Source organism: Astatotilapia calliptera, chromosome 9, assembly GCF_900246225.1.
Source record: "Astatotilapia calliptera chromosome 9, fAstCal1.2, whole genome shotgun sequence".
Lineage (NCBI taxonomy): Eukaryota > Metazoa > Chordata > Actinopteri > Cichliformes > Cichlidae > Astatotilapia > Astatotilapia calliptera.
The window spans coordinates 25527425-25540965 of NC_039310.1; positions in this window are offsets into that span (position 1 = coordinate 25527425).

Here is a 13541-nt window from a genome sequence, read left to right on the forward strand (position 1 = left end):
TACATTTACTTAATTGTAGGGGTTTATTAGTGAAATAATAAATTTTTAAAAATGAATTGTAAAAATATTTAAAAAAACATGTATTAATGCTATTTTTTTGACCTGCTCTAACTTCAGAAGCTGCTAAATGCTGTCATTTAGAGTCCCAGTAATTTCTCCTCGCACACAGGTGTTGACCGGACAGACGACAGCTGGAATGATATTTAAATGCCTTGAGACACTGACAACACGTTATATTACCATAAGTATGATAAAAGTAGTACACTGACTCAACGTCCTTTTTGTTGAGTGAAAGTATTGTCGTCTCAGATCTTCATTGAAGTTCACTTACCTTGACCATATTGTCCAGTTAAAAAAATACTGTCAGCATTAATCTCATCAATGCGTTAGCGCGGTTAGTCTGTGAATGCCTTAGCACCGTGCAGCCCCTTGCACGGGGTGATCCGTGTTAATTCGCTAACAGAGATTTGCCATGTTAATGTGGTTATGGCGTTAACGTCATTTTAATGAGATTAATGCTAACAGCACTAGTAAAAATCTAATTAATAGATAAAATAACAGTTAAAAAAAAAACCTTTGCAACTTGTACATGTAGCAACATGGAATACCTCTAAACTGCTGTTAGCTTCCAGCATGCTATATTAGCTAGCTGCCACTAGCATTGAAGAAAATATAATCTGATCAAACATTATTCAGCTTTAAATATTGTTCAGCTTTAAACATTATTCAGCTTTAAATATTGTTCAGCTTTAAACATTATTCAGCTTTAAATATTGTTCAGCTTTAAACATTATTCAGCTTTAAATATTGTTCAGCTTTAAAGTTACTGTGCAACTGTGTAATAAAAATGTGCTCACGACTTTGGCCTTGAGAGCGATAAGAAGCGATCGCCTCATCCTGCAGGTGAAAGATATCTGCAAGCGAAGAGACTAGAACACCCAAGGCCGCTTTCCTTTTATGGAGTTGTTTTTCTGCTAATGCAGCACTGTCCTCACAACCCCCTCCTGTAAGTTTTAGAGAATATATACCCATCCTCACAGCAAATATTTGGAATCTCTTGATGTGAGCTGCGTTGAGAGTTTGTCTCTGTCTCAATAAAAGTTCACTGATTCCCCATCTGCAGCAGGTGTCCGGTTGTCTTCATTCTCCGCCAGCCTGGTTAAGTCAATTCCTCCTTAACATCTAAAAGAACCTATTTAATGAAGGAAGACGGGTTCACTTTGTGTTTAATATTATTCTATTGCTGTTGTTGTTTTTTTTGTATCCTTCAATTGGCGTCACGAACAGGATCCGCTCCAGGTCAAACTGGAACGGGAGGGAGGACATCGGCCGTGGTCTGAGTGAACGGAGTTTGGACAAAAGCTGTGTACACACAAAAAACAAGGTAAGCAGACCTTTTATTTCTGCTATATTGAACATTATAAAATACTTAGTGTCCAAACTCCTAGTAATTCATAACCAAAATTGTCTGGCTTAATTAAGGCTTGTTGAGAATCAGACAAGTGAATAAGAGATAAGTGAATAAGAAATAAGTGAATAAGTGAATAAAGATAAGAGTGAACTGAGGTCTGACCACGGTTGCAGCCGACGGGTTTGCTCTCCGGTGTCGGATACATACCTCAGCAGGTCTGGGACCTTGAAAGGGTTTATTAGTAACGCCTTTCTAAACAAATTAAAAGGTTAAAGGCCTTGAGAATATTTTTTAGTAATATTCTCTAAACTACAGAAGGGTTAGGAAGGCCCAGAGGACTTTATTAGAAAAGATCCTCTAAAACTTAAAAAAGAGAAGTACTGGTTGGAGTCCAAAGGAGGGGTCCCTTTGATCAATAGGAGAAAACGGATCTCTTCTTAAAACCCCGATGATTTTAGTGTTTTAAATGTTTTGATGTTCTGTTTGATATTGGACACACATAAATACACGCTGAATGCTTGCTGTGGAACACTGGGCAGGACAGTTTGGTTCTCCGTGTTCACAGATTACACAATTAAAGGAACTAGGTTCCTCTTTTGGTTAAAATAATACACCACACATAGAATTTTTTTTACACATTTATTACATACATAAGGAGGGTAATGAGTGACTGCAGGTAATGTATGAAGTGTGAATGAGACGTGTGAACAAGGTGACAACCAACTAGCACCCCTATCAGGAAGCTCTAGGCAAGGTTACCCGCCAGACTCCGGTTTGGTAGAAGCTTGGTAACACCTGAAGGGATATTTCAGTGCTGACTCACCTTTAAAGCAGCGCCCCAGCTGATTAGTGCCTAACAGAGGCAGAAACCCAGCTGGCCCAAATTCTCCTTTAAAATCAATAAAAGAACACTCCTCCATTGACAGTAAAATGGATGGAGAATTAGATCGAGAAACTAATGATGATGGTTGGGGTCCCGGTGTTATTCTTAGCACATTGGGAGAACAATTAACATGTGTTGAGACAGTCATCAACTCCACACACCAGCCTAAAGAAGCAAAAAAGCAGAAAGAGTCATTGAGGAAAACAGCTGAAAGATGCTTTTAAATTAGTCAAAAAGTTAGGGGTAACCTCTTCTGGCATATGTCTATGCGGGCCCGTGTGTAAATAGAACATAAATTACCGGTGTGTGTAAATAAAGTGTAAAATAGTGGTATAAACTGTCTGTTGAATTTCTCCTGAGTGTTGAAAAAAGGAAAAACTCTTTTCTGCTCTCTCTGAGAGAGGGGCTGTGTGTGTGAGACAGGAAGTGTGCATGCCCATAGAAGGAAAGAGATGAGGTAAACTCTGTGCAGATAGACCGAAGTAAAAAAAAAAAAAAAAAAAAAGGAAAAGGGTCTCTCTCTGTCTCTGTGAGAGAAAAAAGGTGGGGGCCGAGTGAGCCCGCGGGGCCGAGCGGGTCCGCGGGAGCGAGCGTGTATGCTGTATGAGGAAGAAGGGAGTGAGAGGGAGCGAGTGAAAAGAGTAATCGAGTATTTGGTGATTTTTTATTATTTCAGAGGCACTGGGTAAGAGTTTTGACTTTAGCTGTGAAAGTTGTGAAAAGAGCAGGTTTTTCTTTTGTTGTAGACTGTGAGTAATCGGTGTTTTTCTGCCTATTGTGCTGCGTGGAAGACACAGAAGTGTAGAAATGTTTGTGGTTTATCTTTGTTTGACGTTTTATATAGAGTTGGTTGATTCAGGGTGATTTCTCCCGTTTAAGGGAGGAGTTGCATTGTGGTTATGTTAAAGCTTTGCTGTAGGGGTATGTGTGTGATTTTGTGCTGGCTTCGCATGTTTAAATGGATGCATAGAAGTTTGTCAGTGAGAAATTGTTATGGTGGGGTTTTAAAGTTAGTAAAGAGTCAAACAACGCCCACTGTTTTAAAAAAGGCCCAAAACATCATAAAAGACACCTCACATCCTGGCCACTCCCTGTTCGAACTGTTGCCCTAAGGCAGACGGTACAGGGCAATCAGAGCAAGGACTAATAGACTCAAACACAGCTGTTATCCAACTGCAATAACACATCTGAATACTACAAAAATGTCCACCATGCCACTCTTGTGTTAATCTATGCACGGTCTGAAGCATGACGGTGGGAATACTTAGTATTTTAAGTATTCTATCTATTTTATTGATTGAATTTTATTGTTTTTTATATTTGATATTACTAGGGATGATGCAATGATCAGGGACCATTCTTAATGTCGTCGGTCTCATGACAATGACAATAAAGTTTTTGATTTTGATTCTGATTCTGAAATACACCCTCCTCAAGAGTTCAATGATTTAGGCAGTTATGTTTATACAAATACTAAATGTATGTTTAGTGTCTTCATACAGGTGTTTTTTCTTAACCTGGAAGCCTGAGTACGGCAGCAGAAGACAGGCCAAGCTTTGGCTAAAATTCACGGCTGGACACCAGAGTTGTCCTCACCCCTCCCGGTAAAACAAAAAAGAGAGAATGTAGTTTGAGGCGGGTTTTTCTTGCTGAACCGCTCTGGGTGCTGTGTCCCTGAATCTCACCGGTGTTAACCTCTGGCGGAAGACATGGAGAAAAGGAAAAGATGTTCCTGGTAAATCACTGAAACAAATAAAACCACACACAACCAGAGAAAGATATGAGAAGGGTGAGGAACAGACACATGTGCGTGTTAGAGACATGCCTCGTTTGAGAAAAAGTTAAAGTAACCCATATACAGACGCACCCATACATGCAATGAAGAAACAGCTTACATACATGTGCACGTACATGCAAGGTTAAAGTAGCGACACTTAACATACACCTGTTTTTAAATGATATAGTTTATACATTACTGACAATTAAACGCTTTGGGTTGCAGGACAACAACGTAACGTTAAAAGACAAAGACACTGGTCTGAGGATTAAGTGAGGACACGACAAATTTAGTGGTTAAAAGGGTCGACTTGGGACATGTTTTTGTTGATTGTTTAAGACAAATGACTACTGAATGATAGGAAATTCCTTTTTAGGTTTCTAAACAGGATCTTAAGAATTTTAACACGTACCTGTGTTGTCCTGTCAACTTGAGGGGTTAGGAGTTGATTATATGGTGAAAAAAAAAAAAAAAAAAAAAAAAAAAAACAAAAACAAAAAAGGGGGGAGACGAGATCTCGTTGTTTCTCCCCTCTCGGGATAACACAGCCAACACAGCACAGCCAACACAACATCATTTTCCTGTTCGCCTGTTTTGTTTTGTTTTTGTTTTTTCTGAGAGCCGAAGCTGACCTGGACTCCTACCCTCCCCTCTACCATCGTTGCCCTCTCCGCGACCATCTTTGACCCTTTGACCCCTGAAGGCCACAGCAGCTGGACTCACAACAACAACTTGAGGATGTCAACAGTGCTGCAAAAGAGTGATCTCATGCAGCAGAGACGGAGAGCACTAAACCTAAAGCCCGTTTCACTACACGGGGGAAATTCCCAGGCTGCGTCAGCTGACAGAGCTGTGACGAGACGCGCATTAAGCCCGGAGGAAAAGGGACGGTGAGCAGAAGGATGCTGACCTCTGAGAAGAGCCGAACAGCAGAGCTGCAGAAGGCCGTGGAGCAAAGTAAGGAAGATGCAGGCAGCTGCAACAACGGATGAAAACAGACCCAAAGAGGAGGGGAGGACCCTAGGCCATGCGTCAGGCCGCTGGTTTACCTAAACTACAGAACAGAAAGGTGATGAACACAAACATATACCAACACACGAACACACACTTCTGCATGCGCCTACTTAGAATGAAGGGAAACACACACATGAACACTTATGCACTTGTTGAGGGAGTAAAAACTGATACATACCCATGCACTAAAATCAAAATGTTGATTTAATTTACTAAGAAGTGACACACAATGCTCCAGCTGCTGCAATGAAGAATGCTTTACTGACAAAGGCTCAATGCTGCACACAACAAAGTCAAATACAGAATTTGCTATAATAATAAGCCCGGAGGGCATTTGTGTGGTCTGGGGAGCAGTGTCCGGAGCGGTTTGGTTATGAAAATGATGCCCGTGCGAGATATCTGGGGCTTAAGGCCTCGACTTAATTGTTTACTCTACACTAAAAAGAAAAGAAAACACTCTGAGCAGTGGTGCAGAGTGAAAACGAGGAATTAACAGTGTGAGTTTTATTTCAGAGCGCCACGTCATTGTGATGGAGATTTAATAAAGGAGGAACACACGGACAAAGAAGAAGAGAAGGGGGGGCAGCTCTTGAACGCGATTGCCTGAGGCATTAAAGTTCTGTACTAAATTCTGGTTTCCAGTGTGAGAAAAGTCACGCAGTGCCAGTAGTAGAGCTAGGTTGAGTGATGATTCTAAATTACTGTAAGTAAATCATCGTACACCGTTCAAGTTTCATGAAAACGGGGATCTAGACTTTGTTGAACCCTAGGCAATTTGAACAGGTAAAAGTCGAGTGACCAAGTAGCAGTTGAATAAAAGTCATTGAATAAGTGTTGAAATAAACTGGCAGAATTAAGAGAATTAAAACATTTCAAGAGCTCAACTTACTTAATGGTTCAATTTTGTTTCACGAACGCAAAACATATAGGTTTATGAATATGAAAAGGTTGAGGTGGTGTTGATTTGACTCTGTGTAGGTTTAGGTTGGTATTTTTATTGATGGGAAGAATATTCAGTGACAAGTCCTAAGACCCGGGCGTCTGCATTTTGTTTTTGTTATTTTTCATTTTATTTTGTTTTATATTTACTGATTTTTGTTGGTGAATCTTTTCTTTAAGCAGATCTGCACATCGGAAATTACAAGCATTACACGTCGGCGAGAAAATTGTTGTAAGTGAGTTTCTCCGCATTGAAATGGGTTCTGGAGGAAACACTTGTGGGGACAATTAGAAACGAGAGTCCCTGTTTAAAAAAGGATTCGGCGAGGTAATCCAAACTCAAGTTCTTGTTTCTTTTTGAGATGACGTCATTTTGCTGAGTGTGGAAACTAGATGCGACGACAGGTTTCACTATCAGCAAAGAACGGATGAATGGATGAAAGACTGGGAATAAAAACAAACGGACTGACTGGTAAAAGATGACAAGACTTGACCATGACTCAAGGTTAACCACCTCCACCTAGATAGGATAAAAGGGTGGATGAATTTATGTGGGTTTCTTTTACAGGAGTAGAAGGATGACAAAATATTCGAGGATGAGTGAACCTGTAAATGCCATTTTTGTGTCTTGTGTTGCTTACAGAGGTAACTGCGCAGCGTTACCATTTACATTTTCTTCCCTACAGGGTTACAGTTTTAATGTTTTTCTATTACAGGATTTCTGGGCGGATGTGTGAAGAAACGGTGTTTATGGGTTAGGAGTTGGGGATGCTATTACACTGTATTTACAGGAAATGTTTTATAGCACCTATGGAATGAGGATGCCTGACTACGGTCAATGTGCTGCTAATGTTTGCTTTGCTTTGGTGAGAGGGGTGCAGTAGAAAACAGACAAGTGACATGAAAACAAGTAATAATAACAAATAACAAATTTGGGGACAGTTTGACCTAGAGCCCACTAACTGGCCATTAGGGGCTCTCGCTCTCGCTCTCCCTCTCTCCCTCTCTCTCTCTCTCTCTCTCTCTCTCTCTCTCTCTCTCTCTCTCTCTCTCTCTCTCTCTCTCTCTCTCATTGCCCAAAGGGTGAATAAAGCAAATTGTGGCAATAATAGTGATTTAATGATTGGAGAAACCTGAACATGATACTTGTCTGTTGAGCTGAATCGTTTATTACTCTTATGATTTTCCGGTGGGACTATGAAGATTTTTTGGTACAGATTGCAGGTTGTTGCTCTTTAACTCCTAGAACACGCCCTTGGCGAGGTGGGGGGAACTGGACCACCTTTCTGTGCCCCATCATCCTCTATTAGACGACATCCAAGCTAAGTAAACATGTCTTGGCCCTTTCCCCCTGAAATGACAGGCAGGCAAAGATGTTGCGTATTTGTTTGCTTCCTGGCCCTGGGTCTCATTCCCATTGGCATAATCCTGATCTGTGAAGGGCCCCCGACACTTATGACACCTTCAAGTTCAAAAGCTTCGCCCCCTTCTGACAGTCCCAATCTGACAAATGTAGCCCCTAGGGTCTTGCCCACCACTTCCTCTCCAGTTTTACCATATTCACTTTTGAATGTCCTTAGCAGTTACCGTTCTGAGTTTATTTTACGGTTGATTTATTCTTTCACATTTTCACGTTTATATCTCTCATTATTATAGTATACTCTGTACTCTCCACATTTTTATCATTACTTATGCTTTTTGGTTGCTGAGTTACAGGAACTGTTAATTTTGTGTCACTACCCTGGTTGCACTAACTCGTTGTACCCTTGTGTGCAGGACAGCTGTTACTGCTTTCATCGGGAACCGAGACTGCTTGCAGCCGACCCCTGGGCAGGGTGGTGCCTGGACTCTTTTCTCCTCATCTGCAATGACAGATAAAGACAAATGAAAAGACCCGAGGAGTTTTTCGAGCCAGGCTTCGACACGTCTCTGTGTTCCTTTGATTGTTACTTATTTTTGTGTGTTGACCCATTTAAGATGGGTCAAAAGGGGGATTTGAAGAAAATATAATCTGATCAAACATTATTCAGCTTTAAATATTGTTCAGCTTTAAACATTATTCAGCTTTAAATATTGTTCAGCTTTAAACATTATTCAGCTTTAAATATTGTTCAGCTTTAAACATTATTCAGCTTTAAATATTGTTCAGCTTTAAAGTTACTGTGCAACTGTGTAATAAAAATGTGCTCACGACTTTGGCCTTGAGAGCGATAAGAAGCGATCGCCTCATCCTGCAGGTGAAAGATATCTGCAAGCGAAGAGACTAGAACACCCAAGGCCGCTTTCCTTTTATGGAGTTGTTTTTCTGCTAATGCAGCACTGTCCTCACAACCCCCTCCTGTAAGTTTTAGAGAATATATACCCATCCTCACAGCAAATATTTGGAATCTCTTGATGTGAGCTGCGTTGAGAGTTTGTCTCTGTCTCAATAAAAGTTCACTGATTCCCCATCTGCAGCAGGTGTCCGGTTGTCTTCATTCTCCGCCAGCCTGGTTAAGTCAATTCCTCCTTAACATCTAAAAGAACCTATTTAATGAAGGAAGACGGGTTCACTTTGTGTTTAATATTATTCTATTGCTGTTGTTGTTTTTTTTGTATCCTTCAGCATGTAGTTGTTGAACAGCTCATTGTTACTGATATATGATCTGTTTTTGGGGGTGAGTATTGGGCAGATATCTGATGTAAATATAGGAACAATACAGACAAAAATCACAGTCAAAAAAAAAAAATCAAAGTATTAGCAATCAGATTTGTGTGTGTGGGCAGTGTACTTTGAATAATGTGCATGCGACTCCAGTGACTGTATTTTAATTAGTTTTGTTCTGTCTCAACAATTAAACAAAATTGATTTCTAAAAGAAAAAACAAAGGGCATTGGCATTTCTGTATACCTGGCAGTGTTAAGCATGGTAAGTTACTGTACAAACATGCTTGTTGAGAGGATCAACACCCATGTAGCGCTTCACACCACGGGACTTTTTCTTTTTAAGTGTTGCCTTTGTTTGCTAATTCATGAAAATGGTGCTCCCTCTTCAATAATTAAGAGCTTTTCTCCTTGCAGAGGAAAATGTGTGCGTGTGGATTTGTTTTCGTGAACGGCTGCATCGCATGTAACATGATACTTCAAAACATCCCTACTGTGAACAAATCAGCATATGCCCAGCACACATTACACAGACAAATGCTCACACTCTCTCACATGCAGTGCACTCATCATCACATGCTGTATGACACGCTAGCATACTCATAATGAAACACTGCAAGTACACAAACAGCCAAGGGACTCGTACGTCCATACAAACAGATTCTGTAAATTCACACACTCACACTGCGGATAAAACTGTGTTTGTACATTCTTATATTCTCATCTGAAAGCAGCACAAATCTCTCAGAGGATACACAGATAAACAATGTGTGCATTTAAGACTGTTTGGCAACACAGCCATTCTGTTCTATGGGCAAATAAACCTTAGTTTGCCTTGGTTTGCAGAGAACCTTCGCTTGGATCCATAAAACTGTCAGCAGCTGGCTTTCCGGTGGTCTGCAACGTGCAGCCACAGCAGTGAAATAAAGACTGTCTTTCCCCCTGCCGTACAATGCTATCATGTATCTTGGAAGCAACCAATACAAGCAGAGGCACAAGGAGACGGCTTCACAATTCTGCAGATTTATATCTTCTTAAACATATGGAGGCAAAACACTTTTCTTACATATCCCATTTGAAGCTTCCTGCAGCTGTTTGTTATTTGTGACATCACTTTGCATCTCATCATTCTTTTAAATTGGCAATGTCTATATGTAAAATTGATTAACACAGACATGATTTTTGTGCACACTTTCTTGTCTGCTAAGCAGCATTGTTTACTCACTTAGGATGGATATCTTACACTGAGCTTTGTAATTATATAACCTTAGTCAGAAAACTCAGTGGTCAAAGCACATTAATTTGCATCATCAGTGCACGTATAGTTTATGCATTGCTAAATATAGAAATGGGAAACCTAATTAGAGTTTTTTTGAATTTTCTAAACCCCCATGTTTTTTGCAAAACAAGTCATTTCATATGAGATCATGCAAAATGAGGCAGATTAATTCACAGAGATAGATAGCTTGCACTTGCTCTTCCTTCTTTAACTGCACTTATTGTCGGTGGCTTACAGTAAATTGTCTTCCCTCCTGGCAGCCTCACAGTTTTTTTGACTTTTTCTGGGAGCTGGGGATCATCCAAATAAAATGCTTTGAAACCTGGCATCATCTTGTTTCTTAAAAAAAATATGTTGACATAGGCCTAGGCACCCCAAAACATTGCCAGTTGCACAGGAATCTTAGCAGCCTTCAGTGATGCCTCTCTGTCTCTCCTTTCTCCTTTTAATTTGGATAAGAATCAATGAGTATTTTCTTTGCTTTCTTTCTTTGTCTCTTCATTTTGGACCTGGACAATAGTTAATGTTGTGACAGATGGCAAACTCTAGATTTGTTTTCATAGTTGAGCTCTTGCTGCTAGTGATGTTACCAAGATTTCAAAGAAGTGGCATTAATCTGCCTCCTGTCTCATAGTGAGCCAAGAAACCAGTTCAAGGTGGAACCAGTACAAGACAAAAGTCCCAGAAATTGACAAACCAGCACAGGGCACTTTAACATTCATCAAAGAACACACACACACACATACACACACTGGCTTTGTTGGATGCTAAAGCAGAATATTGGATGATGAGAATGCTGTGTATCTATTTTTATTCATTTGATTTTGTTACACATGACAAAACTAAATGGATAAAAATGTTGTGTTTTGACATTCAGGCAAGCTAAAAAATATCTGTTGATCTTCCTCTTTAAGTGTGTACATTTTTCTTAATTGTGTACATCTCAAATGTACTCTGCCTAACATCAAAACAAGATGTTGGGATTTCTAATGACAGGAAATCTGTGCATGAAGTGGGCTAATATTCCCCGAGGTGATCAAGTGATTTATAATAATCATGAGGAGTTGATTAATATAATCCCGTAAGGTGCTGTAATTTATAAACCTATCACGCTTTTTTTTTTTAAGGAGGACAGATGCCCCCCTGATAATACTAATCCCATGAATATCAAGTTCTTGATCATTTTCTGCTTTTATTTAAAGCCATGATAATTTTTTTTTCCTTTTGGTGGTTTGTTGTTTTTGTGAATTTCTCATCAAAATAAAGGCAGAAGGGAAATCTCAAAAGAAAGAAAAAAGCAAAATAAACAAACAAGCTAAATTTGATTTATTTTCTTGAATCAAAATGTGGCATCTATCCTGAGGTGCCCTCATAAAATTAATTACACCAAAACAAGACTAATGCGGACACAAAACAATAAATTCTGGTTTTCATTACTATTCATAAGGCTGTGACAATGTTATAAATTCAGATGAATAAAAAGCAGCATATACAACGATCAGTTAAATGGCTGAATGTGGAATCGCACCAGTGTGATGGCTTTAATAAGCTCTAATTGACTGGTTTGTGAAATTGCCAACCTCCACATGATGAAAGGCAGATAAAAGCCTTTGATGTTGTTTTTTTCTAGCTGTATTTTTTTTACTTGAAGTCTGAGGTGGAGGGAGAGTCACAGACATCACTCAGTAGCCAGGAATCTCCTCTGAAATGCCTGATCCAGGCCTTCATCTGATCCTAATGAGCCACACTAATGAAATATGATAAAATAGGCTCCTACTGAACATGAGGCAGTTAGCCATTACCCAGCTTAAATGTCAACAGTAAACAAAACATAAATAGATCTTTTTTTTTTTTCCCTGTGATCCCTTTCACTGGATGGATGACATCGGAATATTCCATCCTACACTACTGTGATACATTTACTCTGCAAGATTCTCACAGACAGTAAATATAACCTTGAAAGTTTTCTTTATGTGGATATTTTAATAGCTTGTGTGGATGTAAATCTCTGTGTGAAAGTCTGAAAGATGTCCCTTGTTCAAAATAAGCAGGGCATGGTGTTCCCTGCCACTTTCACTTAGACTTGTCCGTTCCTCCACACAATGATTTGAGACACCTGAGTGAGACATTCAAAATTCAAGCATCCTTTGGCAAAACCTTGGGGCCAACACTGATGTAGCCTTTGCTGACCATGATGGATGCAGCCATCAAGGAGACTGACATGGTAGGCTAAATTACATTACTTTCAAACTATTTTTTTCAGTTCTTTTCAAGGCTGACGCTGCAATGAGATGAGGCACATGTCGTGGGAATATTCACATCTCAAAGAAAGAAGGTGACAGCAGTAGAGGTATACAGTTTGGGACTTTGCACTTTGATGTTATATAACTGACTCTTAATAATGAAATGTAATTGTTGTTTGCTTAAGTATTTATGATGAAGCTAATGTCTGATGGCTTACATCGACCTCACTGTCTGTTCCCACAGATTTCCAGCTCAGGATTGAAGCATTAGACTCAGTTTTTATAAAATAAATACACTTAGATCCATAATCTGCTGGACAAAGATACTTATTTTTTTCTTTTTTAGATTTGCCACTGTACCCTTAAAGAGGCTTTAAAATAAAATAATATGTAGATAAAGTATAGACTTTCAGCTTTAGTTCAAGGAGTTTTACAAACATACTTCATTAACTGTTTAGAATTTACAGCCATTTTTTTCAGTTCTCTATTTCCATAGGCTCAAAGTTAATTGGACAATTGGGTGAAAAGCCTTTTCTTGGCCAGCTGAGACTTGTTCCCTTTAGTTTTATGACAAATGAAGCAGACATAATATCTGAAGTTGTTTCAGTGAACTTGTATCTTAGAGCTTTTTTGCTGTTATTTTAAATATGAGGCCCAGGGCGCCAGTTTAGACCATATGCCACAAGGCTCAATGTTTGACTCTACCCCAGGACCCTTGTTGGGTGTCTTTCACCACTTTCTTCCTCTATGTTCCTTTCTTTTTTAGTCTTTACTGTTTTATCAATGATTGGCTCCAAAAAAAATATTACCAAGAGTTGTCACTGAAAAAGGCCATGACTAGGCTGAAAAAAATAAAATGAAACTAATGGAGAGATAGCAAAAGCTTTACGAGTGACCCAATCAAGAGTCAATAACACCGAAAGGACTGAAAGACCACAGATGACAACTAAAATGTTTGATCCTTTTTTCATGATTTAGAAAAACAGCATCAGAACATCTAACCAAGTTGACAACACTTAAAGTCGTTGTCAAGTGGCACCTTAACACAGAGGGTTTACACCAAAGTGCAAGTCACTGGTGACACTCTGAAATAGTGTAATTCTTTTATTTAAAGTTATGTTAGTTGGTCTGACCAACTTTAACTTCTGAAAATTAGGGATTATGTTTAAAAAGGATTATAAATTAATGTTGAACTTTTGTAAAACCACTTAAATTAAAGTTGAAATTATTGAGTGCTTGATTTAAAATCCACCGTGGTGGTGTACAAAGGCAAAAATGGTATCTTCAGCCAACAAATTATGAGTCTAACTCTCTGACTGACTCTACTGAAACTGCATTAGTAAATTAGTTCA